General features: G+C 40.6%; 1 protein-coding gene across 15 annotated transcripts in view; it reads left to right on the top strand.

Annotated features, from left to right (window-relative positions):
• BRSK2 (BR serine/threonine kinase 2) overlaps positions 1 to 27,406 on the top strand; it is a 402,463-nt gene that overhangs the window by 138,807 nt on the left and 236,250 nt on the right. The gene's annotated exons all lie outside the window — the stretch shown is intronic.

Here is a 27,406-nt window from a genome sequence, read left to right as displayed (position 1 = left end):
TAGAACAGCTATATTGTCTGCCATAGAGTCTCAGTTGGTGTAACCTGAGCAACCTAATGGTGACTGTCGGGAAATAACTGGTGAACACCAGTTTAGCCTTAAGTCCCATGTGTGGAAAACTACAGAAGAAAAAAAACAGCCAACTACCAGAATTAAAAAAGCACAGTGCTTGACATACTCTCTAGTCAAAAGAACCCCCAGCAGAGTTCAAAACAGAAATGGGTGCAGTGCTTGCAACTCAGTATTATGCCCTTACAATTGTGCTCCCCTGCCTCTACTGCTCCTAAGAGTGAATAGAGTATAACCTTAAGTAAATTTAAATGCTTTACTTACAGTAATCAGAGATCTCATTAATCTCAGAGGTCTCAGTAATCGTTCAATGCCACAGCAGAAGCAACACAGGTAAGGTATTCTTGGTTACAAAATACAGAAGTTAGTCTCAAACACACGGTCTGAGTCTGGAGCCTCAGACATTGGCTCAGTTACATGGGTCAAAGAGAAAGAGAGAGGAGCAGGAAAAGAGAACTTTCTCTCTCTGTTGGGGATGAGGGGTCATGACAATTGCTAACCTCCTCTAGCAATTCAGAACTCTAATCCTTAACCCCTTACTTACTGACAATTATGCACAGTTAAGTTTGGCTGCATAAACTTCCCACAGTGACCTTCCTTTCACTTTCTACATAATTGTTGTTGTTGCTTCTATTTCCCAGGTGCTTGTCTAGTTGTTGTTGTTGCTTAGTCGTTTAGTCGTGACCGACTCTTCGTGACCCCATGGACCAGAGCATGCCAGGCTTGTCTAGTAGGGTTGCCATCTTTCAAAAAGTAAAATTACTGTTGAGCTTTTTTTAGGAAAAACCCAAAATTGTTAAACGTTGGAGCTGTTTCTGCTGTTTCCCCCCTGATGCCGTTTTTACACCCGAAAACCAGGACATGTCAGGAATTTTCCTGACGTATGGCAAGCTTATTGTCTAGTGTTTGTGTGGGTTTTAACTAGAATTTCCCTTAAGGGATGTGCTTTGTCCTAGAGGCTGTTTTCACTGATACAGTGCTTTTAGAATACTGAGGGCTTTAGGCCAAGGTTTGAGTTGATGTGTGATGTATGTAGATTTGAGATTCACTTGTGGTCAGTATTAAGCCTCTGCTTAAAGTGTATGCCTTGTCATAGCTCTGCTATTCCCTTCTGCCAGCCAAGAGAGGTTCTGAAAGATGTGTGAAGGATGGCTGGCTTCCAGCTACTTGAGTGCTTCCGGACAATGTACTATTAAGCTGAGTGCATCCAGTTATCAAAAGAACATACCCCCTTAGGAGAGGAATGCAGAAATATTATATAGTGAGCTATTTATATAATAAGACCATACCTGTGACCATACAATGCTTCTGAAACCCAACAATCACTGTTACTCTTCTATCTGATATGTGACAAAAAAAAGAGTTCTGCAGAAATCACTTACTCTCAGCTCTAAACGCCTCTTCCTTTTTGCTTTTTCTGTGGCATTTCTTTTTTAAGAAACCCAAACACACCAATAGCGGGGTCTATACTGGCAATTGATAGTAGAGCTTTTGCCAAGCTAAATACACACATCTCCATATTGACCTGAAGTGGCCTGTCTACATTGCACTCAGCTCATGTCTCTCAGTGGCACGCTTAAAAATATATATACAGAGGATGGAATGCACCTAAAGACAATCATTCTAGTCCACTTCAAGGCAGGATATTTTACTCAATAGCCTGCATTTGCACTACCAGTCCTGCTCTTTCAATTAACTCTCGTGATTCAGATAAAAAGTTGCCACATATGAAGAGTAGGACTGATCTATATAAAAAGTGGGAAATGTGGGATGATGCTTACTTGATGCAACTTTATCTGATATCCCTAGAAACAGAATGAATGCTCAATAAAAAACAGAGTGTCTGGAAGTGACCTGAGATCCATCAATGCTCTTACACATATTATAGGCAAATGTAATAGGACCTACTTTTGTGCCTATTAAAATTGTAATGCATCTTTTATTACTTCACTGCACCACATAAATGCAATACATTTTGAAGAGCTGCCATTAGTGGGAATATAATTTTCTACCACCTTGATATCTTAGGATTCAGTGTTAAGTATTATAAAGTTTCATGGAATAATTTACCTTCTTCAAACATGATGTAAAGATGACATGAAAAATGTAGCTGTGTGTTGCTGAAAATGTTTGGCTGGGCATTGTGATGTTTGTTCATATGTGCTTGTAATGTTGCTTGTCATCTTACACTGGATTTACATTTTTTAAGGAGAAAAGTAAGTTAGCAGTGAGATACTCTTTTGACAGTATCACATGCCATTTAAATCAAGGGATAGATTGATGTGAAAGAGGAAGTGGAGGACAAGAAAAAAAGGGGCAGGAGTATGAGACCTCTTACATCTCAATACATCTAATCATAAATTAAAATGTAAACATTATTTAATTGGCTAAATTGCTATACCTCTTCATATGCGTGTGTTTTAGAATGCAGTATGTGCTTAAGATGTACCCAGCCCAGAACATTTGCTTTAAAGCAGCATTAGTAAATGAGAATAGTGGCATCAGATTTCAGGGAAGTGTGCCTGGTTCAGAGAGGAAGCCAATTAGATTGCTAATGATGAGGACAGGAGCTTAGCAGGAAAAATTGTAGAGCCTGGTGAGAGGCAATGTGAGAAGCTAAGCTTAGAAAGAGCACTTTACTTCCCCCACCCCCAACCTCACGTTGCACAGGTGTGCGAATTGAACATGCCAGTTCTTGAAGGTGACCTGAGATGGTCCCAGGCTCCAGGCTGCTGGGGAAAGATTGTGCTCAGGTGTGCTTCTGGATTTTAAAGGGCATGCTTGTGTGTAGAGTTCATTGTGAGGGGTCTGCTTATTTTCTAATGATTGTTTGGAGGATTAATAAAAGGAACTTGGAAGGAAATACTAGTGCAAGGTTAAGCAGACCTCCTCTTTGACCCTTCGTCTGTAAAGTATTCTCACACCACTTTTAAGTGTTCCATCCTCATCCAAGGAGAAAGAAAGTAAGGCATATGAAATTTAAAACCTACGATATTGATTATAGCTGATTTATTCTCTTCTCATCCTTCTTTCATTCAGTTCTTCTGCTAATGTAATGTGAGTGATGCATAATCCACCTTGGAGCCCTCCAAGGATTTAGTGCTCAAGATGTTTGGGAATTGTGGCTCCTTACTTGGTTTGGTTGCATTAGCTGGCAGCATAGAAGAAATATTTAATTTCCACAGGATCTCTTTCTCTAGCTTGTGAAGCCTTTTTCACCCCCATTTTTCTGATCAACCCGCCCCCAGGACCCTTTAACACATTAAAACAATGTATTAAGTAGACCTCTCTGCTTTGCATTGCATTGCTTACACGACTAGTCATTCACTGTGGCTGAGTTTGAGACGTCATGGTCATATGCATGCAGTGATGCCCAGATTCTCACTGATCACCTTTTGTGTGGACATATTATTCATACTGTCCAGAAAGGAGGAGACCCCGGGGGGCAGAAGGACCCAGAGGAGGAAAGAGCAACGGAAGAGGTGGAGTAAGGCTAGAGTCTTAAACTGGTGTACAGGGGGCGGAGACTCAGACGGAGCTTCGCCGGTCTAGGTTCTAAGACGTAGAGCTGCACGCTGCGGCTTGTAAATGGAAACTAAACTTCAATAAAGACTTTTGTACATTACCACTGGCTAGCGTTGGTCCTCTGTGAGCTGGGACCTGGAGGCAGCTCTGACACATACTGTTTGCTAAGAGGCTGAGCTGGAAAAGAGGAAGTTCCATGTTTGAATCTGGACTCTACCGTGAACTCTCTAGGTGGGCTTAATCAAGCCACTCACTCTCAGCCCATGTAATATGGGGGGTAAGAAGGCTGACCTACCTTAAAGGGTTCTTGTAAGGATTAAAACAGGATATAATGTGTTTGTATAGCTCCTATGAGTGCACAAAGTGCTTCATATACAAAGTATTATTAGTATAATTAAGAAGAGACAGGTTGGATTAGACCAAAGGCTGACCCAGTTCAGCATCCTGTTCTCATAGTGGCCAACCAGATGTCTATGGGAAACCCACAAGCACGACATGAGCACAATAGCACAGTCCCCACTTGTATTCAGATTGTGAAAACAGTGTGGTTATCAAGAGCCTGGCAGGGCAAAGTACATGATCAGTGGCGTAGTGTGGGAGTGCAGGGGGGGCCGGCCACACCGGGCGCAACATCTGGGAGGGGCGCGCGCTTGCATTTGCAGTGCTAAAATCAGTGCTAAAATCCACGGGTTAGGGGGCGCAAATTACTTGCCTTGCCCCGGGTGCTGACAACCCACGCTACGCCACTGTACATGATGGATGGGCTGTGTTCACTTTGATGGGTTGTTCAGGCCTCCCTTGAGAGATTCAGACCCTGGGTGGCTGCTCACCCACTAGCGCTCACTACAAGTTTGCTCTACAAGCATTTAGCCCAGAGAGTTACTTACAAATTATAACCCAATCCTATGAATCATCACACTGAGACATTTTGTATTTAATCTTATAAAGGAATAAAAATGGGACAAAGCCTATTGGGGATTCTGTGATGCATTTTCTGTGCATTCTAGAGTATTAAAAACATCTTCAGGCCTCACTAATGAGGTTGATAGTGAGTGCATTCTTTTGATGTCTCTGAAAACTTCAAAGGAATGGTCCAGGAAGACCCTTGTTCTTGAGATTCTGAACCCCCGACACTACTTCAGTTTGTTTTTAATAGGTATCGATATTTCATTACACTAAGCAGTATGTTTTTAGAGAGGGCAACTAGGGCTTGAGAGGCTGGAACAAAGGGTGCCATGAGTTTTGATGTCATTATCAGTGTGTCTTTCAGTGTGCAAACCTGTTGAAGTAATCCAAATTGTTTTCTTTTCATTTCATCTGAGACTACACTCATGTTTAACTTTTATTTTGTACCCCTAAGGTGAGTAGTGTCACTTGGGGAATATCTAGCCATACAAAAGTAATGGAGATTTACCTTTTGCTTGTTCTTCACGATTAGGTGCTCTCACCTTTCTGTCTGCCCCTGTTTGGTTAGAAGCAGAACTGTAACAACTATTGCATTAAACGTTCTGCCAGAACTATGAAAGTTTGCTTGATTCTGCAGACTGTCCAGAACCAAGAGTCATTTCACTGACATGGCTTGTGTAATCTGTGGATGGATGCCATTGCTAAAGAGAGAGGATATGATCTGTAAAAAGGAGGGTCTGTTACAGAGGATTTTAAAGATTTTTCTTATAACTCTATCAGTTGTGAAACTCTCCAGAAAACAATTCATAAACACATTATTCTTAATCATGCTGACAATTGTTCTTCATTTTCTTTTCCCAAGTTGCTGAGACCCACCCTGCAGGACAATTTTCAGTACACTAGGCTGTATTGCTTTAGAATGCACATGCCTCTTACCAGCAATGGTAGTGGTGGAGGGAGTTCTTAAGATTCTCTAATTTGACTTGCAAGACAGCAAGCAGAAAACATAGCTGGGAATATGGAGCATAAGGAAAGCAAGACTGAAGCTGTCTGTTGGATCATTTACTGTGAAATTCTGACAGCAGACTACATTATAGGCTGCCAATCTGTAGGATAGGTACTGCAAGTACCAAAGGAAGTTTGTTGCATAGCTGCCCAAGATCAGAAAGACCTGTGAATGTGAGTTGCATCTTTCTCTTCAACAATGTGCTGCTGCATGCTTCATAGCTAAATTCTAGAGAAAAAACAAATCCAAGGCATTTGGTGGAGGGACGAGACAAACTTTGGACTTGACTTGTGGAAACGTTGACAGCTGTATGGCCATCAGTGATATAAGCGTTCTTCGCCAGTCAAATTGTTTAAAACACATTTCCCCCATTATGTTTACATAACAGCACTTGAAGAGGAATTTAGAAGCTTGCTCCCAGTACTATAAAGATGAGGGACAATTTTTATGTTATGGCAGTAGTGTGATTTCCCATCTTCCATGGCCTTATTCCACGCTGCTTCACTATAAAGCAGGCCGACAATTGGGGTAGGTGAGTGGGTAGGATTGCATGGGAAGAGCTACTGTGTCTCCAGTCACCAGTTGAAGAGCAGGTCCCAATGTTTTGGTTCTTACCACATGATTTCTAAATTTGCACATAGTGGGACAGATCACTGGGAGAACAGCAATCACTTTGCTCTTTTAATATTAAAAATTGGACCTTAGATGGTCCAACAAAAAGTGCTCCCTTGCTTAAGACTTTGAATATCACACTTCACCAATAGGCTGGTTTTTACATCAGTAAATCATAGAATTGTAGAGTTGGAAGGGACCACAATAACACAGTAAAATAGAATACAAATCAAATATAATGGAAAACAAGCCCATAACTCCAGCACAGAGAACAAAATGGAAAGGCATTATATTTTATACATCTTTTATACCAGGCACATACATCTTAAAGAACCACTACTGTAGTTCTTATTCTGTAAGAGCAATAAGGCTACTAACAATCTGGTATATTTGTAACAGATTTTGAAAGTCTCCAGTTGTTTTTGGCTGCTATAAAATATATCCTGAGGGTGTTTTAAGAAAATAGACTTACAAATGATGCATATTAAACCAGCCAGAAGTTTCCCACCCCCCTAGTAAGAACTGACAGCATAGACACATCCCAAACCCTCTCTTCCAGCCTTCCCCTTGGGGGGGGGGCGCAGGTGCACAACTTTTCTAAAACAGATGTTAAGCCTAAGATTTGGAATCCAAGGCCTGCAACCCTCTTTAAGTACCGGTAAGTCGTCATTAACCAGGTGCCCTCCAGATGTGTTAAGACTACAGCTCCCATCAGCCCCAGCCAGCACACCCTTTAAGGAAATCTTACTTGTGTGTCATCTTTTCCCTAAGACTGCTTAATATGGTAGTGTATAAAATTTGATGAATGCATTTGGCAAAGCTAAGGACTGAGGGTGACTCCACACATGACATGGGAGATTGGTTTATTTATGTATTTATTTGAAACATTTTTTAAAATTTGCTCTTCACTGCAGCTGCAATATCATAGCAAGGTGCATAAGGAGCATACAAAAAAAGCACATATAATAAAAAGAAATATATATCAGTTTACGAATAGCCAGAAAACTAACGTAGTAATAAACCAAGAGGTTTGGGACATTAATGTTCATCAAATGCCTGAATGAAAAGGCATGTCTTCTGCTGGCAGTTACAGTTTATAAGAATTTGCATCAGTTGTATTGCAGAAGAGACAGGCTCCATAGCCAAGGTGCCACCATCTAGAAGGCCCTTCCATCAGAGATGGTTGCAGTACCATGAGGCCCCCCCAGCTAAGTGTTAGCATGCAGGCAGGTCTATATTGAAGAAGCATATCCTTCAAGTCCCAAATTGTATAGGGTCTCCCCATTTTCCCCCCCAAATAGAGTTATGGGACTCTGAATTTGATTGGAGCAGTGGTGCTGGATGTTTAACATCCCCACCGCCATGTCATTTTCATGAACTAAATCCAATTCTCCATCAAAAACACTGGCTTTAGCTCTGAGGGAAGCCTGTAATTCCCCTCTTCCTCCTCCAGTTTCACTGCTCCAGACAAACTTGGAGCTGCCTAAACATGTTTGATTGCAAAAATTAAAATTGGTTAATCCCATCACAGATCTCCTGTGCCATATTTGTTTCTTGAAGGCTCCCCCCCCCATACACACAGCTAATGCATGCAGACTCTTCTTAGCTACTCACTCTGCCACATGTTGAGCTGGCAGTATGAATGCTGACACTATGCATGGAATTAACTGCAGATAAGTGTCTCACACTTCTGTTTGTGGTGTCTGCAGTGAGACAACCAGCTCAATGTGTAACAACACACCTAAAATTTATTCTTATTCCTATCCTTCTTCTTATTTCTATACCACCCTTCATCCGAGGATCACAGGATGGTTTACAACACAAAAATACATATCGTAGTAAAAACAAAATTAATACACCCCCCTAGTTTAATTAGCCAAAGGCCTGGGAGAAGAGGAATGTTTTAGTTATATGCAGAACAGACTGTGAGAACCATATTTTTTTTTAACTGACTTAATGGTAGGGATAGCTGTCAAGGACTGAGTTTCTGTCTTCTGTGCTGTGATGTCAGTGCAGTTCACATTTAGGACCTCAATACTTAAAATGCCATCCACAACCACGTGCATGTGAGATTCCTGTGTGGGTTTTGCTTTGGTTTAGTGCTGTCCCTCCTCTCCCAAATGAACAGGTGGAGGTGAACTGGAAACTAAACAAAAGAAAACCCAGATTAGGTATGCATGCATGCAAAGCAGAGATTTTGCTGGATCATATGCATTAAGTTACAATAAGTAAGTGTGACTTCTTTAAATTGTTGTTGTTTATTTAGCTGCTTTCAGGGTGAGGGGGAAACCTTAACAAGAACATTTCTAGGCTTTTGCCTGAGTTGGACTGCAATTATAAGGTGCTTGTAAACCTAAACAGAAAGAAGGAAGGAAGGAAGGAAGGAAGGAAGGAAGGAAGGAAGGAAGGAAGGAAGGACAGAACAGACTTTGCTTAGTGCAGAAGAGAATAATCATGAAAAGATGCAGAAAATCACCCAAATCTGCTAAAATATAAGGTGAAAACCCAACAGTAGTTTTTGTGTGTGGGTGAATGCATCTGTGAATGAATGAGATGGGGAAGTAGCCTACAACTCAAAAGTGTTGGTGTGTTTCATCTCATCCTTACCCCTTATGCCTTTAAAGCTGTCAGTACAAAGGCAAAATAAAATGACTTTTAATTATTTCTCATCAGGTGAAGCTGTCTCACTGCAACAGACTTTTAGAAGCTAGTGCTGGGTAATGCATTCAGTCATCTAGTCAATCTCCAAGCAGTCTGAGATTATTTGCTATGGTGCTTCCCCCGCCCCGGCATGCCGAAGCAGTTCTCTCAGTCTGGATGAAATGTTATCATCCTATCTGACACTGTACCTGCTAGCATTGGATCTGATGTCAGCTTTCAGCTTTGTAGGGTGCATTGCAATGCAGCACAATCCTGAAATTTTAAGAGCTGTGAGTTAGAAAAAGAAAGCGGGCTTGGTTTACAGGTGGGCTTGCTTTACAGGATAAGATAGAACTTTTAAAGTCCCACTTGGATAGGTACAGTTTACATTACTGTGGTACTTCAGGTTACAGACACTTCAGGTTACAGACTCCGCTATCCCAGAAATAGTACCTTGGGTTAAGAACTTTGCTTCAGGATGAGAACAGAAATTGCGCAGTGGTGGCACAGCAGCAGCGGGAGACCCCATTAGCTAAAGTGGTACCTCAAGTTAAGAACAGTTTCAGGTTTAGAATGGACCTCCAGAACGAATTAAGTTCTTAACCCGAGGTACCACTGTAGTTAGATGGATTTCTTCCCTATCTTGTTATCAATGCAACATAGAACCAGGTAAGAGCCCAAGGCTTAAATATAGGAACTTAAACTATTTTGGGTGTTAAAGCTTGAAAACAGTACCCAAAGTTCTACTTAGCATGTTGAAGGAAATCAGTGCAGACACTCTCAGGCAGTGGTGTAATGTGCTCCTTGTTAGCCCCTCTTCATCAACAGGTTGGGCTGTTGTGTTCTGTGTTGATTTGATTGACTGGCTGATTTATTAGACTTCATGTGGTTTTATGCTTTAAAAAATCCCAAAGTAATTTAACGTGTGCATAGCAAAAAACCAAAAACAAACCCCAAACCACCCACCTCATATTAAACAGTGTATAATATCAGCACAGAAACAATTATAGATGCTGAGCCAAAGTTACTGATGTGGCAGAAACTTGAAATTGTTTCACTGTACATATTTATATCTAATCTGCCTGATTAGATTTTTCTGATAATAAGAAAAGTGAAATTCAGCATTCATGTTAAGTTTTGACAATGGCTGCTAAGAGACAACCAGCACTCTGCATCTGTTTTAGAAGAGTGAGATTTCAAATAGATAGCTGTTTCAAATTGCAAGTCTGTCTGGATCAGTGGTCTGTGTAGTTGTGTGTAGTTGGGTTTTCCCTTCTTTCATATGCCTTGATATCTTTTATCTTCTTTTCTTTTGGTTTTTGTTTAAATGTCAGCCCATCAACAGTGCTAAGGAAGACTGAGCAACACTCAGTGTAGAAGAACCATAGTCATGGTTGGAAACCTAAAGGATTGTAAGGCATGACATTCATTCCTAGATGGGTTCCATTGACCAGAAATAGAGCAGTGAAAACAAAACAAAAAGTGCCTTGGGCAGTGATCCAGTCAACAAACTTAAATTAACAGCTCTCTTGCCTCTTTTCATCAGGGCAAACTCTACTAAACCCCTGAGTAAAGAGTTCATAAGGCTGACTAACTCCATCTCCCTGAAACTTCTATTCAAAATTTTGTTCAACTACCTCATATGTATATGAAGTAGTTGAGTCATGCTGGCCACATGACCCGGAAAGCTGTCTGCGGACAAACGCCAGTTCCCTCGGCCTGAAAAGCGAGATGAGTGCCACACCCCGTAGTCACCTTTGACTGGACTTAACCATCCAGGGGTCCTTTACCTTTACCTTTTTAATCATTTATTATATAAATGGTTGTGATGACCACCTGTAGTTGGCATGTAACATACAAGTTGTAAAAGCCTTCCAATGTTGTTGGGCAGCAACTTCATCATTTTATTTTGTTTATTATTACATGTATAGCCCATTCTTCCTACAAGGAGCTCAAGGTGGCATTTGTGATTATCTTCCCAACCATCCTGTGTGGTAGGTTAGGCGAACAGACAATGAGTGGTCCAAGGTCATCCAGTGAGTGAGGATTTGAACCCTGGTCTTCCCTGTCCTTGTCCAATGCTATAACCTTTATGCCACCACTATTGGCTGAGGCAGTTGAGATTTGTAGTCCAACCATATCTAGAGGGCCCCACATTGACTACCCTGATGTATCAATAGAATGCAATCATAATAATAACAAAATTATGAGCACAAGTATTTAAACAGGCTATATAACTGAGACAATTTAAATGACAAAATGTTAGGCTAGGACATAACTGAGCTCCAGTTTGTATTTCTGCTCCATTCTGAACTTCTTGAGTAGCTTATAATCTCACACACCCTGAGGTCTGCGGACCACTAATTGCCCAAGTAAATAAAACATTGATTCCTCTTCATTTCTGCAATAATTCATTTTTGTGTGTCTGCATTTTAAATACTGTATTTTTCGCTCTATTGGACGCAGTTTTTCCCCTCCAAAAATTGAGGGGAAATGTGTGTGCGTCCTATGGAGCGAATGCAGGCTTGTGCCATAGCCGCACGCATCGCCTCCAGCAGGGAGAGGCTGAACAGGGCTATGGTTTCTTTAGCTCCACGCAGCCTCTCCCGGCAGGGAGAGGCTGCACGGGGCTAAAGAGGAAGCCAAAACAGTGAGCGGGATCCATCCCGCTCACTGCCTCAGCTTGTTCCATAGCTGCGTGCAACCCCTCCGGCAAGGAGAGGCTGCACAGGGCTATGGCTTCTTTAGCCCCACACAGCCTCTCCCGGGATCCATCCCGTTCGCTGCCTTGGCTTGTTCCATAGCTGCACGCAACCCCTCCGGCAGGGAGAGGTTGTGTGCAGCCTGTACGCTGCTCTTTGGGGCTGGGGGAAAAATATTTTTTTTATTGATTCCCCTCCCCTAAAAACTGGGTGCGCCCTATGGTCCGGTGCGCCCTATGGTGCAAAAAAATACGGTACCCAGTTACCGCTAAGTACCCAGTCCAAAATGGTTTTTTCACAGAAGGCTTTTTAAAAAACAAAACTGGGAAGCATTCTAAAAACGCTGGGTAGCATTCACACTTTTCTTTTTCCTGAGGCTGGACAACATTCTTTACTTTGAATTGGCAGCCAGGCAATATCCGTTACTCAATTATAGTACCTTAGAAGACAAAGCAAAGTAAGGAGTGACAAAATCCCACCAGTACATTTTCTCATGTCAGCATATGGAGCAAGATTGTCACACACTCTGTGGTGCGGTCATATGGGGACTAAGCATAGAAAATATCGAAGTAAACATTCCTGTAAGTCTCATGCTGGGATGTCAGAAACAGGTAGATTTATTTGGCAATGTTCCTTTCCTTTACACTGCATAAGGTTGTGCAGAAACTGCAAGAAGGTAGCTATCTTGGGGACACCAAACCTTTTCCATGGGAACATTTAATAAATGATTGGATTGAACCTGAGGAGGTGAGAGAAAAAGCCTACATTACGTCAAAGAGCTTTCATTTTTTATTTTGTCCTGGATGCAGTTTTTATTAACTCAGCTTTTCAGCTGCTCAGACTCCCACATGTTACTCTCTTTATGACCTTTACATTCAAAGGAATAAAGCTCTCATTGGATCATCATCTCATGCATATAACCGCAGCCTTCTGTTCTTCTTACTGTACTTCAGGTCTTTCCTCACTTCAGCAACCTGTGCAGTGCATGTGTCCATACCCACTATTGTATCATTTCAGCTATCTTTATATATTTATGTTCATTTGTAGCTGCAGTGCCACCCTCTGGCCATCTGTGCTGGGGTTGTTGTTGTTGTGCAGCAGGGGCCGGCCCGCACTTACTGCCTCTGGGAAGTTGTCACAGTAGTAAAGAGTTAGCCTCTTGCTGCTAAGAGTCCCTCTTTCAAGATCCCCATCCATTCACACTAACCTCATTGTTCTGCTAGCTCTGTGAGATGTTTCTAAGATTCATCGTCAGTTGACTTTAGGCATGTTTTATGGGCTCTGTCTGTTTCCTAGGTTGCTTGTATTTTAATTGATTTGCAACCTGCCCTGAGATTGTAAGATGAAGTTGAATGGACAGGGAAAGTATACTAAAATAAATAAATAGTCAATGAACAATTGTTGGCTGCGGCCTTCTCCATATTTTGTATTGACTGCAAGGTAGCCGCTGCCATTGCACAACAGCTAGAGTATCTTTTATAACCTCCCATAGTTACATGAAAAGCCAGTGTGGTGTAGTAGTTAGAGTGCTGGACTAGGAACTGGGCAGGCCCGGGTTCAAATCCCCACTTGGCCATAAAGCTCATAATCACAGTCTCTCCTCCTAACCTACCTCACAGGACTGTTGTGAGGATAAAAATAGGGAGGGGAACCATGCCACCTTTATTTCATGCTAGCCACAACCTTGAGCGGTATGTTGGCCTCAACCACACATAAGCTTCATGGATAAGTGGAGATCTGAATCTGTCTCCCTTGTCGTAAGTCCTGGGAGCGGAGATTATTGCTTAGCTGTTGTTCTTATTTTTATTATGTATTTTGTGGTATTTTTTATTGTATTTTTATGTTGTGAACATAAGTCCTGAGATCTATGGATGAAGGGTGGTATACAAAGTCAGCAAACAAACAAACAAATAACACTATAAATGTAATAAATAAGCAAATAAAATATTTAAGGTGGAAGCCACCTAGCTGATTCGAAACAGCTGGTGTCTGTAACTTTGTGTGCTTCTTGCGACAAAAAAAATCATATTTTGCCTTTCCCTCTCCCTCCTCCATTCTTCCCTCTATTGTTCTTTGCATCTGGGACAGGGTGTGGGGCAATGACCCTTTCTCCCTTGTGTTTTCCTATAGTAGCTTACACACATGGATGGTCTCTGATGTTGATTGCTTTGAGTGGCACATGGTGTGCCATAAATAGTAAATATAGTGGCATAATGAGCAGTTTGAGCCGGTGCAGGTGATGCAGCTTTTCTTCCCTGGAACCATGTGTCTGTGTGAGCTTTTGCTGTGACAGTAATAAAAAGGGAGCCAGGGGTGGGGGCCTGGGGAATCAAATAAATGACAAGCTTCAGAGCACCAGAAATAGTGTCAGTCTGCTTCAGTGGGGTTGCACTTGACTCCAAAAGATACTATGGTTCAACAGTTGTGATGGATGGCAAAAGGGAAGGTTTGACTTCCTGATAGACAGGCAGTCCTACTGGGTGTTTAAAATCTGCTCTTGGGCCTGTGTGGATGCAGGCTGCCTCCTTTTCTTTTCTTTTCCTTAAAAAACCACAAAACTCTTTCAGGTGGAAAAAATTAATACAGTTTTGAAGCTTTTATTGCTTTTCAGTGCCAGAGCAAAGAAGGTCTTGAGGGCTGTACTGACTCACACACTGTAGATGGGCTTTACACAAAGTCAGATAAATGCTGTGCTGATCCAGTTGTTGATTCTCTGTAGGCCTCATCACTATAATATCTATCGAAGCATTTTAACTTAATGTGTTTTAACCCTCAGAATATCTCTGTATCTTGGGTAGAATTGTCTGTGTTGTGCGGATGGAGATCCACCCACCCACCCATTATTTATTTATTTTGTTCATATCCTGATGTATATAATAAAATCTCTAAGTGGTTCACATAAAATCAATAAAAATACAGCATTCAGTAAAATTTCATGAAAACTAGACAAAACTGAGATAAACATAAAATGCAAGTCTCTCTCTCTCTCTCTCTCTCTCTCTCTCTCACACACACACACACACACACACACACACACAAGCAAACTAAACAGGGTACTAAAAGAGTCCATGAAAGTTTGAATAAACATGTCAGTCTTAAAAGTCATTATTGTCTCTGCCTCGCAAGCTTTTCAAAGGAGGCCATTCTAGATGGTGGGTGCTATCATCAAGGTTTCATGTGTGACTTGCCTCACTGTGGTATATGTCAGAACTTCAAATAGAAGAACACCGATCTAATATGTACACTCTCTTCCAGCATATACCACAGAGCAGGTGGTGCTGTGGTCTAAACCACTGAGCCTCTTCGGCTTGCTGATTGGAAGGTCAGCGGTTTCAATCCACATGACAGGGTGAGCTCCTGTTGTTCTGTCCGAGCTTCTGCCAACCTAGCAGTTTGAAAGCACACCAGGGCAAGCAGATAAATATGTACCACTGTGGTGGGAAGGTAAATGGCATTTTTGTGTGCTCTGGCTTGCATCAGGGTGTTCCATTGCATCAGAAGTGGTTTAGACATGCCGGCCACTTTGCCCAGGGGAAAGCTGTCTGTGGACAAACGCCAGCTCCCTCGGCCTAAAGCGAGATGAGCGCCACACTCCATAGTCACCTTTGACTGGATATAACCATCCAGGGGTCCTTTACTTTTTTACCTCTCCTGAAATACAATATAGTTATGTATTAGTGTCATTGTATATTAGGTACATGTTCATATGTGTTTCACATTTCACTGCATTTTTTATTGTTGACGGTAGTATGGCAATTTAATACACATATGTTTGTTTACATTATTGCTTTATGTTTGATCATATTAGAGTTTAGTACATAGGATACCTCTTTTATGATGGTCTTTTTGTTTTCTTACATTTTCAACATGGCATTTTGGTTATATGAGTGGACTCTGAGTCCATAGTTTTCTAAAAAATGATGGATTCAAGTTTGAGCTTAGACCAAGCACTCACTTCATCCCCCCTCCTGCCCATCTGCTTCTGATAGGAATGACCTTAGTGTGTGTCTCTAGTCCAGTCCCCCTTTTAAAAAGGGAATCGAGTGGGGAAACTACATTTATTTTGTAAGCAGCCACCAGCCTGTTGCTTAAAGCAAAGCATTCAAAGTTGTTTGAGAAACAAATTTGAAACTAGTTGATTTTCTCATTCAGATCAGTGCAAAGACTTAAATGTGTCAGTTGTAGTTATGAATCTGGTCCTATATGGACACAAATAATACATTGCACTACTTTTTCAAGGGTCAATTTGAGTGAATCTTCTTCTAGACAGGGATCGCATCTGTCTAGAAAATAACTGGATATGAATGCGTGCAAGTTGCTTGTCAACAGCTGAATAATTTAGACTTCTCTAGTTTAATTCTAGACTAACAAGAAACCAATCTCAAGTACTAGTCCTAATTAAGGGAACTGAAATGTCAGCAAGAATCTACTTGCCTACAGCTTTGCTTGTGGAGCTCAGGACCCTCCCCCCACCTAAGACATGATGAGCAATAATTAAAATCTGTTAGGTATTGTAGGCATGGTACAGAAGCATTGTACATACACGCTGAATGCTGGTTGTGGTTTTCACCCCTTTCAACAGCATTTTGCAATAACAGTGGAAACAATTCATATGTAGAGATATGTGTCTGCTCTTTTTTATCACTTTCACTGGATCAGGGCAGTTATTACAAGTATCCAGACATTTAAAAAAAAAAACATTTGTGGGATTGATGTTCTGACTGGAAAAAGCATAGCATCTGAATATCTGAACTGTGTATGTGTGTGGGCGAGTGAGAGAGCTTCTTAGAGCTCCCAAAGCAACTTGCATATACATTAAAATAGTAAAACATAAAAAAATCAATATAAAGCACAGTAAAAGCAAAGCGGAAAAGTAGTTTAACATAAAAACTATATAAAAAACCCAGTAGGATTAGGAGATCTAGAGTGCCTGAGGAAGTATAAGTTTTCTAATGTGTCTGTGTATCCTGATCAATTGATTTATTAAAACATTTACATCCACTTTTTGCTGTATAGTCAAAGCGGTTTTCAAACATGAAGATATAAAATACCTAAAATACCTAAAATACAGCAATAAAAAACACACGATTGGAACCACCTAACCATACAATTATACATCTGTTAATTCTTGCTTTAATTGATGGTGGGAGTTCTGTGATCTCTTCTCCCATAGGTTTTTTTTAAAAAAATATATAATGGCAGAAGCAGACATGGAGGAATTTAGATAAGGAAGTGAGTTAACCCATAGTATTTTTCCTGGCAAACAATGCCACCTCTGCCTGTCCACCCACCCAAGCACTTTATGGCCACCATCAAAATCATACATTCCTGTATAAATACTCAAACAATTAATGACCACTAACAAGTAAAAGTGTCACTCAGTGTGAAACATAAAAGATTGTGTCAAATTAAATGCATGCTTAAAAAAACCAACGCATTCAGTGAGCTTCAAGTGGGGAAAGTGCAGTTATTGTGTCTCTGGGAGGCAGCCAAGCACTGATGAGTAAAGGAGAAACCAATCGGGCAAGGTTCTCTTTTAGATCCACAGGCCTCAGTTTCTTTGGCAGCCCCTAGCATTCTGTTTTTTCTCTGCAGAGAAAAGAATGAGATTTCCAAACCTTGGTTAGGTCTCCAGGACAGGAAGGAAGGTGCTGGGGGTTTGTGTTTCGATGATATGTTGCTTTCTTGCAAATGTTACAGAATTTTGCATATAAAGCTGTAATTCATTCATTCATTCATTCATTTTATTAATATGCCATTTCCCACACACAAATCATGCCCAATGTAGCTTTCCACAAAGAGAACAGGAATGCATTTCAAACGCTACAAAATTAATTTCATAACATAGCAAAATAATAACATAGTAACAATTTCATTATAACATAGCAAATATAGTAGCATACAAAACCCCCACATTTCAATACTATAAATATACCATGACTACATAAACAACATGCAGCATCCAAAGCAAAAATAACAGTTTCGCTTTAGTAATCTGTTTGGCTCATCCTTCAGTTGTCCATAAGGTTTGGAATTACACCTGCCGCAAAGCAGAACAGATTGTCATAGACCCAAGACTCCTACCTCCTCAGACCAGAGGCAAAATTGCAGTGCAAATGTGTCAACGATGTAGCCTGCAGCCATCAAATATTTATTCTTACAACATTTTTGTTTATTTAATCGTTCTCAGTGAGGTGCTGTTTTATCTTTGGCAGTATACCAAAAGCACCCAAACAAATTCTTCCTCTTGTTGAAAAGTTTAAGGTGATGAATGAATTAGATATTTTTCCTTAGGACATTGATCTCTAGAATAAAATAAAATCTCTAGAATAAAATAAAATTAGCTTGTGGCAGTTTATGAGTATGTGAATATTTACACAGGTGGGAGCAAAAGCTGAAATAGAGCATCTGTTAATACTTGTTATTTATAGAGGGGTTCAATGTCTGAATTCTGCACCTGTCTTTTGGTTGTTTTTGCAGTTAGGTGTGTGTTAAAGATAGTAAGCATTCCATTTAGCTTATGCACTCTCAAACTTTGTATTCTTCTTTCTGAAGCTTTATGAATTATGCAACTGAAAAACCTGGGGATTAGTAGCATCTGCTTCTAGAATATTTCCCCCCCCCTACCCATTATATTCAGAAAAAGATGGACAGGGTTTTTTGTGTGTGCTTTGAACAGTGAGAGGAGCTCACCTTTGCATTTCATCCTATTTGTACTTCTTAATTCTTTTTTTCTCCTCCATTCATTCCTGCTTCCACAGCTTCTGGACCTAGATTCAAGTTTATCCAATGCTGAGTTTTAGGGACTGACTGGGAATTTTGTCAGTATACCAGCAGCCATGTAGTCCTGTAGTCCAACAGTCTTAGACTTGATGCCGGGAACCCCTCAAAAATCCCCATTAGGAGCAGCTCAGGACTGTCCCAATATGTCATCAACCCTAAACATGTGGTCATACTTTGGATTTGGTGTTTGTGATGGAGGAGGGATGGTGATCCAATGATGCACCAGAGGTTGATGAACCAAGGGGCTTCATTGAAGCCATCTGGGAGTCTCGTGATGTGCAACCCATCTTCTGTAACCAAAGGAGCTTAGAACATGGTCCCAGAAACCAAACTCCTCTCAACACCACCACCTGCATAGCCAGTCATTCACCTGTATTCTGTGCTATTTCTCTAGCAAAAGAAGTGCAAGAACTCACCATGAACACCTCCTTTGTTCTCATATAATGGCAACAGAACCCACCTGAGAGGTGCTACAACTGAGTTCTGGCAAGTTCCAGCTGAAAATAAACTCTACCTGTATTCTTCTCTCTCTTTGTAGCCTTCTACCTTTTTACAGGAAGAATGATGAGAACACCACCTGTGTGCCAAAGTCCTTCACCTTCCTCCCCACAGCTTTGTAGTTCAAAGTGCTTCAGTCATTGTTATATTTGGCAGTGTCATTTATTCCCATGTAGGTGAGCAAGAAGGGATTAAAATCAGGGACCTGGATTATTCTTGGCAACCTGTGCATTACACCAGCAATTTATGCACCAAGGAGACATCTAATTTCATGAGTTAACAGGACCAGTCTTGGCCCACTGGAGTAGAGATTGGATAGACCAATCAGCTCACAGTGATCTGTAACATAAACTGGTTGGATGTTATGCAGATGACCAGATCTCAGGCATTTTATGCAATACAGTGGTACCTCGGGTTAAGAACTTAATTCATTCCAGAGGTCCATTCTTAACCTGAAATGGTTCTTAACCTGAAGCGTGTGTTTGCTAATGGGGCCTCCTGCTGCCTCTGCACTGCTGGCATGTGATTTCCTTCTTATCCTGGGGCAAAGTTCTTAACCTGGAGCAACCACTTCTTGGTTAACAGAGTTTGCAACCCGAAGCGTCTGTAACCCGAAGCATCTATAACCCAAGGTACCACTATACTTCATTATAATCCAGGAATCTTTGGGCCCCTAGGTCCCATAGATTTATGTCAAATATGTGCAGGACCCCAAACTTGCTTTGGTAAAGGGATCAAAACTACTTTATGTATGTGTTCCTTTCATCTGACTATTTGCTACTTACACCTATTAAATTGGAGTTCACTGCTTGCATTGGTGCCTCCATGCCCCACAAAGGACAAATCACAGGATGGAACAAATATCTGGATGGGGCTTTCCATGAAAAGGAGATGCTATTAGTCCATATTAGTCATCTTGTGGTTTATCTAATGTTTACCTTATCTAATGTGTGATCCTGTCACAGGCAAGTCCTCTGCTGCATCATTTTTCTTCATGGGATAGATTTCTCCTGAACTTCTTTGTGTCGTCTGTACAATCCCCTATATGCATTCTAGAGCTTTAGCTAAGGAGCAGTTAATAATAACAACTCTTTCCTGAAAGTATGAGAAGCTCTTGCACAGACATGCTTCAAGGCAGACAAGCCTTGGCTGAGTAATGCTTCCAGAATCTGGCTCTTTCTACTTGAAAAAGCAGAGTGAAGAGGACCAAACAAAGGGGGAAAGGCAGGTGCTCACAATTAATAGATGCATTAGAAGGGAAACTCAAGGCCAATGAATGCCCCACTGAGTTGTTCATATGCTTATGTGAAATCTTCCCCATTCCCCTCCCCCCAGCTGCAGTATGACAAAGGGAGGTGGGTTGCTGACAGGATGAATTATGGCTCCCCCATCCCAATGTCTCTCAGTGATGGAGTGACACATTTAACCTCCCCTGTTGATGCTTCTGCAGGTGAAATGAATTATGGGACCTTCTGTATCCCTTATCAGGTCTGGCCTGTCTCTGGGGCCAGTCCCAGCTGCTATGATGTTGGGAGTTCTATTTTGGCTTAATACCAAATACAAATCATGTGCATTTCTCTGTCTGAAGACCCCAGGCTGCTTGAATATGGAGTTCATATCCTTGGGGAATGAGGAGGGGGAGGGAAGGAGGGGGAGGGAGGACAGATAAAACCTGCCCAGAATTGCTAATCAGCCTCTTCCTTGTGTCCTCCCAGTCTGCAGATGGCTTCTTGCTGGGTTGTAAGCCTATCAAAGCAAAACACCTTCATTGTCAAGCTGGTGGAAAGTGCCTTATGCTTTTGTTGAATGCTCTAAAGAGGGGCTGGTGGGTTGAGCATTTTAAAGATTACCGCAGAAGTCCAATTAAGCTGGGAACTCTCCTGTGAGAAATGATCATCGACAGAACTAAAGCTACTAACAAAATATATGCTTTCCCCCCTTTAATCTACCTTGAGTAGAATCCATTGTCCATCAATTGACAGCAGATTATGACAGTCAGAACTGGCCAGAGCAGGATGTCTTCCTATGCTTGATCCCTGTTTTTAAAATCCTTATAATTTGCTTATTATTGCATCTGTGGTAAGTCTGTTTGGACAGCCCAAGTGCTTAACTCTACCAGGCAAATAGAGGAGTGAGACAGTACAGTAGACCCAAAGGCATCTAAATATTTTAGGGGAAATCCATGGGAAATGTGGGCTTTTTACTTTTTATGCAGAAGAAATTCATAAGGGATGAGAAAGAAGCAAGTAGGGTGCCCTTAATTCATTTAGTAATGCAATTTTATAATAATACACATTCCATTTATATTCATTGTGTACACATAGCCATCTGTATTGTGCTCTCTTGGGATTAAGCACCCGAGATACTGCAAAGTTCCCTCTCACATCAACAAGGTATGAGACTCTAATTCCCCTCTTCTATGGATTAAAACAGCATGTGCTATCTGTAAAACATAATAAAAGATGTATCACACCTTTCACAAATTAATTATTATTTTAGACTTTGCCTGTTCACAGACAAATATTGGTATTATTACAATTACTACCTTGTGAACATAGAGTTAAAGCAGGGATAGTGGCATTCGAGCTTTAGTTTATATATCTACAAGCAAACAAACATAAATGTATATATTATTATTTCCAATGGCTTCTGGTCAAGTAAATGCTGTCATTTGCTCAGCCAATCTAATTTTTCTATTTTTATTTATATTTGAGCAAGCTGCATGCGACAAAAATATTTACACCATAATTTTCATAAAGGGGAAAAAGATATAATTAATTGACATTTGACCATTTGTTTCAAAATATTTGAGTTTTCCCAGAACGATAGAAAGTTTTAACATGACAGCTGAAAAGGAAAAGGGACAAGTAATCATCCACCAGACTCCGATAATGTCAACACCAGAAGATAATTTGCATTATTTGTTCATGGAAATACCACAAAGAGCTTGTGCAGTCCACATCTCGCTCTGTCCTGGGTGTTCCACTTCCAAATTTCTAGTACATCATTGAACAATGCGACTGATTGAACAATGCTTCCTCCTTTATCGGGTTCACTATTTGCCATGGGAAGCAAGTATACACCTGCCACCTCATCCATTTACCTGGCATACCTGCTTACCTACATCTGCCTTTCCTGTGTTGACTAAATATTTGAATTGTTGGCATCCACCTATGTCAGAAGACAATGGAGGAGTGTGCTTTTAGGTGAAGCCACTCATTAGAGTTACAGCACCTTCTGTAGAGACAGACACAGGAGAGATGTGTTTTGTTTTGATCATGGCCTACACAGTGTTGGTTGTATTCAACAGAATTGTCCCCCTAGCACAAGGACATCCACCTACACAATAGGATGGCTTCCACCTCTCCCTGTGTGCCCCATGTGCCCCTCCAAGTCTTTCCTGTTGGGTTTTTATGAGTTCCCCCCAGCAGATGATTGTGCTCAGGAAGTGGAAAGAGAGAGGAAGTTCTGTTGCACAGGGAGAAGTCCTTGTGCTAATGGGGAACGTTTGTTGAATACAACCTATATAGTTCAAGGCAAGTAGTTCAAAACTATGTAGTCAATTAGCATTTCCGCCTAGGAGATTGACCAAGTGATTTTGATGTGTATGCAGTGTATCATATGCACATCTGTTGTATTTGGAAATTACATCAGGGAGGGCTGGCACACATTCACTCTCATGCAATGGACTGGAGTGATATTTATCTGCTCATTCTCTAAGCCTTCATTTCAACATTTCATTTTTCTTCTCTTTTTGTTTTCTCTCATAACCAGCATATTTCATTCATATATATTTATATTTATGCCTTCAGTCAAAATTCTGCAACTGGTTTATAGAAGAAGACAATGCAGAAACAATATAAAATAAAAAATAAAAGCATAAAAATTAAAATGCAAGAAAATATTGAAAGCCATGTAAAAAGCAATAGAACCAAGATGTCTTAAAGGCTATTTATTATATATGTTCAAAGGAAGTCAAAATTCTTAGGGCAATATCCAATAAAGCCAAAGTAGATTTATGGAATCAGTGGACTGACCGTGATTTCAATAAGTCTAACTCTGAGTGTGACTAACATAAGGTCCCCGTTTCCACAAACCAGTCCCCATACAAAATCCATTGAAGTTGAAAAGTGTCCCCGGATTCATTGAAAAAAATCTGGTAAGCTTAGACTAACACTGGATGTCATCCTAAGCAATAAAGCGAAAGAGAACCAAATACTTTCTCTTTGTGGCTCTTAGCTGCTGCGATGAGAGATATCAATACTAGCTCTTTCTGGCTATTTGGGTATATTTTTCATGTTTTGGGCAAAGGCAAATCTGAGCTTAAACTCCATGTGGAAGCTACTTTCATTTAGCAAAAGAGGGTAGAAGCTGACAAAGGTTTTAATGAGAGAGATTGAGGATCTCTGGCTCTTTGTCAGTCACTGTATGGCTTGTTGTGTTCTAATAACTTGGCAAGAAGTACCTGCCAAGTGGCAATGCTGAGTACTGGCTTCACATTCACAGCAGTTATTTATTAGCCAGGGCCATTGGCTTGGATGCCCCTTGTCCATGGTACTGAAATTTAGGAGTTGTGTTTCAAGCTGTAATGAGTTGCTTTCTTCTCCTAATAAATATAGAAAAAGAGATATGTGGGTAGTGTGCACCCTCAGTATTGATTATAACCATAGATCTTCCATAACTCATATTTCATGATTATTGGAGGGTCAAAGTAGACATGACACTGGGAGAGTTGTGATTAGATCTCCTGAGATTTTGGCCTTTTAAAAAAATATGGTTCTGAACAGTCATCTGGGAAGAGGGGAGATCAAATATATGCATCATTTCTCCAATGGCAGCTGGCCCACCCCTGTCCAGTGCTGATATTTGCTCCAGAGGGAAAAGATAGCAACATGTTTGGCAGAAGGGTTGGAGGATTTTTTTTTTAAAAAAAGTACCGGTATGTGCATGTGTGAATAAGTTTTTATTTAATTTTAAATCTAACAAATTATTCATCTTTTCTATTTGGACTTTATTTCCTTTTAATCTATCTATGCCTACCAAGATGGGGGGAAAGTGCAGCTATTAGGTTTGTAACATCTAGTCCTCCTGATCCCAATGCAGTGCAAATTGTCTAAAGCTGGCTATTACCACATAATCAAGGCAGGTGCCTTTGGCTTCTGCAAACAAGAAGACATGGTGTTCTTGTTATGCTCCTCCAGCAGCTCATGTATTTATCCCCTCTGAATGCTGTCCCTTAGTTCCACAGTCTGAATTTCTGTTGCATCCTGCTAAGTAGTAAATGACAGCGTACTATGTCAGTCAATGGTTTCCCTGTGTTAACCAATGAAAAGCAATTAGTCAACAGCTGTTCTGCAATTAAAAAGGAAACTGGCTGAAATCTATCACCGAAATCTCAGCAGGAAATGCTAGACCATGTAAAGTACATGTTCCAATCAGAGCTTTGGATAGATCTCACTGTGGAGTCGAATATTGACAGCGGTGAAGTGTTTAGGGACATCCAGATCTTTTTTCGACACAACAGGTCAAAGTCTTGGAGCTCTCCCAGGAGTAAACTTACTTTAACAGGTTAAGGCATAAGAAGCTTCTAGCAGTACGCCTGTCACTTCCCTCCCATACATGATTTACTAAAGGTCTTGGGCTATAAGATCTTTATTTCTCTTTGTAGTCTGTTGACTTTCTCAGACATCCGAAGCATTCTAGTCGGTGTTTCAGTTTGTGCCAATAATGCCAAACAGCTTGCTTTCTACCTCCGTTGCTCTCATGAAAAGGTCAATAAAAACTACACCAAAATGCTGCATAACACTGGGCAATGGAAATTTTGCATGCAATCTTTAAAACAGAATGGAAATGGGTTGGAATGAATAGATGGACCTGTGGGTGGACTATGGAGGCTTTACTCCCTTGCACTCTCAACACAACCAGCTGAATTCCTTCAGGCTTCCCACACAGCTGGGTTCTTGCTGTCCATACTTTTAATTCTCATGAATGTTTGCATTTAATGATGCATTGTTAGTGTTTAAATTATAATGTCAACATTTTTCATTGCTACATTTGTTTCATGGAACTAAAGAAAGCATATATATGATTTCCCAGTTGTCTCCCAGCCAGGCACTGTTCAGGCCTAGACTGGCTTAGCTTCAACAAGGTAGCTGCAGTATGTGCCTTTTGTCCATGCCTTGGGCTTAATCCTTCTGACCTGGATTGTCTTCCACCCACTTTAATCTCTTGCATAGTGGCTGGCAGTGGTCCTTCTATGCTGTATGAAAAGAGTCTGCCTTATAGCAAATTTGTAAAGGCACAGAAAGACAGTTTCTACCTAAGACATGGCATAGAATAAGAGTTTCAGCACCACACAACAGCTTTTAAAATGGATTTTGGGAGTAGGATAAGCCTAGCTTGCAGTTTAAAAATGAGCTAGTTCCTCTTTTCTAGCTGTGGAAGTAACCTTACTCTTAAACTTTTTGTGGCTTAAGTAGATTATATTTTATAGTAAGCACGTGTGTCTTCAGTAGCTGTGTGATTGGCAGAAAATCAGTAAGTGAACAGTTGTTAAGCAAAACCAAACCTGTTGAATTTCCACATGGCATACAACTCCTTGTGGCACAGAACCCCTATCAAAAATGAGGATATGTAATGTCTCTTTAGAACCAAAAAGTGATTGCAGAGACTGAGAGTTGTCCACCTTTCATAAAAGGTTTCTCTGCCAAGTGATGTTTGTGAAAATCCTGATTCATGTTCCATGGTTGAGCCTTGGTACTGAAAACAGTCTTCACTGTAGCTAAATTTGAGACCACTTTTAATTTCAATTGAAGCTTTAGAATACAGAGTATAGTGCTTTGTTGAGCTATTTGCTGAAAAAGGTGATCTAATGTTTCTAAGTACAATGGACATTACAGGTCAGGATTTCAGCACAATCAACCGAATAAGCAAATGACCTGAAGCCAAAGCCTTATTTAATGCATGACAACTTTCTGGAGGTGAACATTTCCTGAATCATATAATAGTTGAGTGATGAGTATTGCATTATAAATGGAAAATAAATTGAAAGGAGGGGACTTCAAAGGGTTTTCTAGCCCTGCTCAACCTCTTGCCTAAAGGCAGTGATAGTATATCATTTAAGCTTGATCATAAATAGCAAACTTTGAAATCTCAACTGTGTTGAGAAAGCATCTAGGTAAACATCTTTACTCTCTCTCTCTTTTAAAAAGCCAGTAGGTTTTTAAAAGTGAATCTCACTAAAGCCTCACTCTGAAATTCAATATTTTGTTTACGGTTAATCATGTTCAGAAACATGGATGTTTGAGTTTTTGAGGATTACTACGTACTAAGGAGATCATCTTGTCATTTTTAATTTTCATTCCTTCTTAAACTGGGCAGAATCACAAAATTGTTGTTGCTTTTTGTAACTCAGCACATAGAGGTTTCTCCTATACTATTCTGTACCCAGAAAGATAATTGGCTTCAAATAGACAGCTGTCCTAAGAAGTACTATAGCCCAGGTTTCCTGTAGCACACACTGGCCTTTATGAAATGTGTTCATAAATGAATGCATTTATGACATTTTTTATCAAGTTCTTTGGACATTTTACAAACACAAAATCACTTAAAGACAAAACACAAACAAGAATAAGCTTTAAAACAATACCTGTGCTATCAATATAAAAATAACCACAGCTCTGCATCAAAGCATCATGAAATTAATATATACTCAGTCCAAAACCAGAAATATGGAGGACCATAAAATAGGCACTGGTGACCCTCTTTGTGGAGGGCATTCCATAACCAGGGCACCGCCACAAAAATGTCCTGTCCCTAATGGCCGATTGTCTCACTCCATTAGATGACGGGCTGCTGATGAAGTTCTTCAGAACTGGGCTGGTCCTTCAGGTTACCTAACCCAAGCTATTGAGGACTTTGAAGTATAGTACCAGCCAGACTTGGAGCTGTGCTGTGCAGGGGTGGGCATTGTTTGAAACTTTACAAAGCCCACTCCCCTGCAGGGCCCCCAGTGCTATGCTCTGGAAGTTCCTGGTCCAGGTAATCACCATTACATGGTGGGCTGATGGAGAAGGCCACAGGTCTTAAAACATTTTAACAATTAAGAAGAAATACACAGGCTTCTTAGTGTGGTAACATACCTCTGCCAAAGAGGCAGGTAATTCTGACAGGCATAGGCCCTGTCCTTTGCCCAGCCTCTTAGGTGTGAGTATCCAGTTTTTGTATCTCCACATACGCCAGTCCTTCAACTTTCCAACATGAGAATTTAATTCCATCTTTGCAAATGTCACCCAGTGCCTGCGTTATTATTCCTTGTATTGACACTTCCCTTCTGAAATTTATGACACGAAGACAGAATTCAGTCGTGTGGAAGAAATTATCTTTTATCTTTGAATAACAAAGAAGTGACTGCTCATTTGTGTCATCTCTTCTCCACTTTCTCCTCTTTCTATCTTTTGCTTACTCATTGTACCACTACAGTATAGCTTGCTTCTTTGGCATTTATTTTCAAAAGTTGACGTAGTCACTCTGAACATTTTCTGAACACTGTGGTTCTTTCTGAAATTCAGCCACACCTATTACAATGCCTTGAGGTAAACCAATGTGAAGTGCAAGTTTAAAAAGGGAAGAACATTTTAAATTAGTAATATTTTCCTTCTTTCTT

The sequence above is a fragment of the Podarcis melisellensis genome, assembly GCF_964234715.1.
Source record: "Podarcis melisellensis genome assembly, chromosome: 1".
NCBI classification, from domain to species: Eukaryota; Metazoa; Chordata; class Lepidosauria; order Squamata; family Lacertidae; genus Podarcis; species Podarcis melisellensis.
The sequence above is the reverse complement of the archived record's forward strand: the minus strand, read 5'-3'. Positions and strand labels throughout refer to the sequence as shown.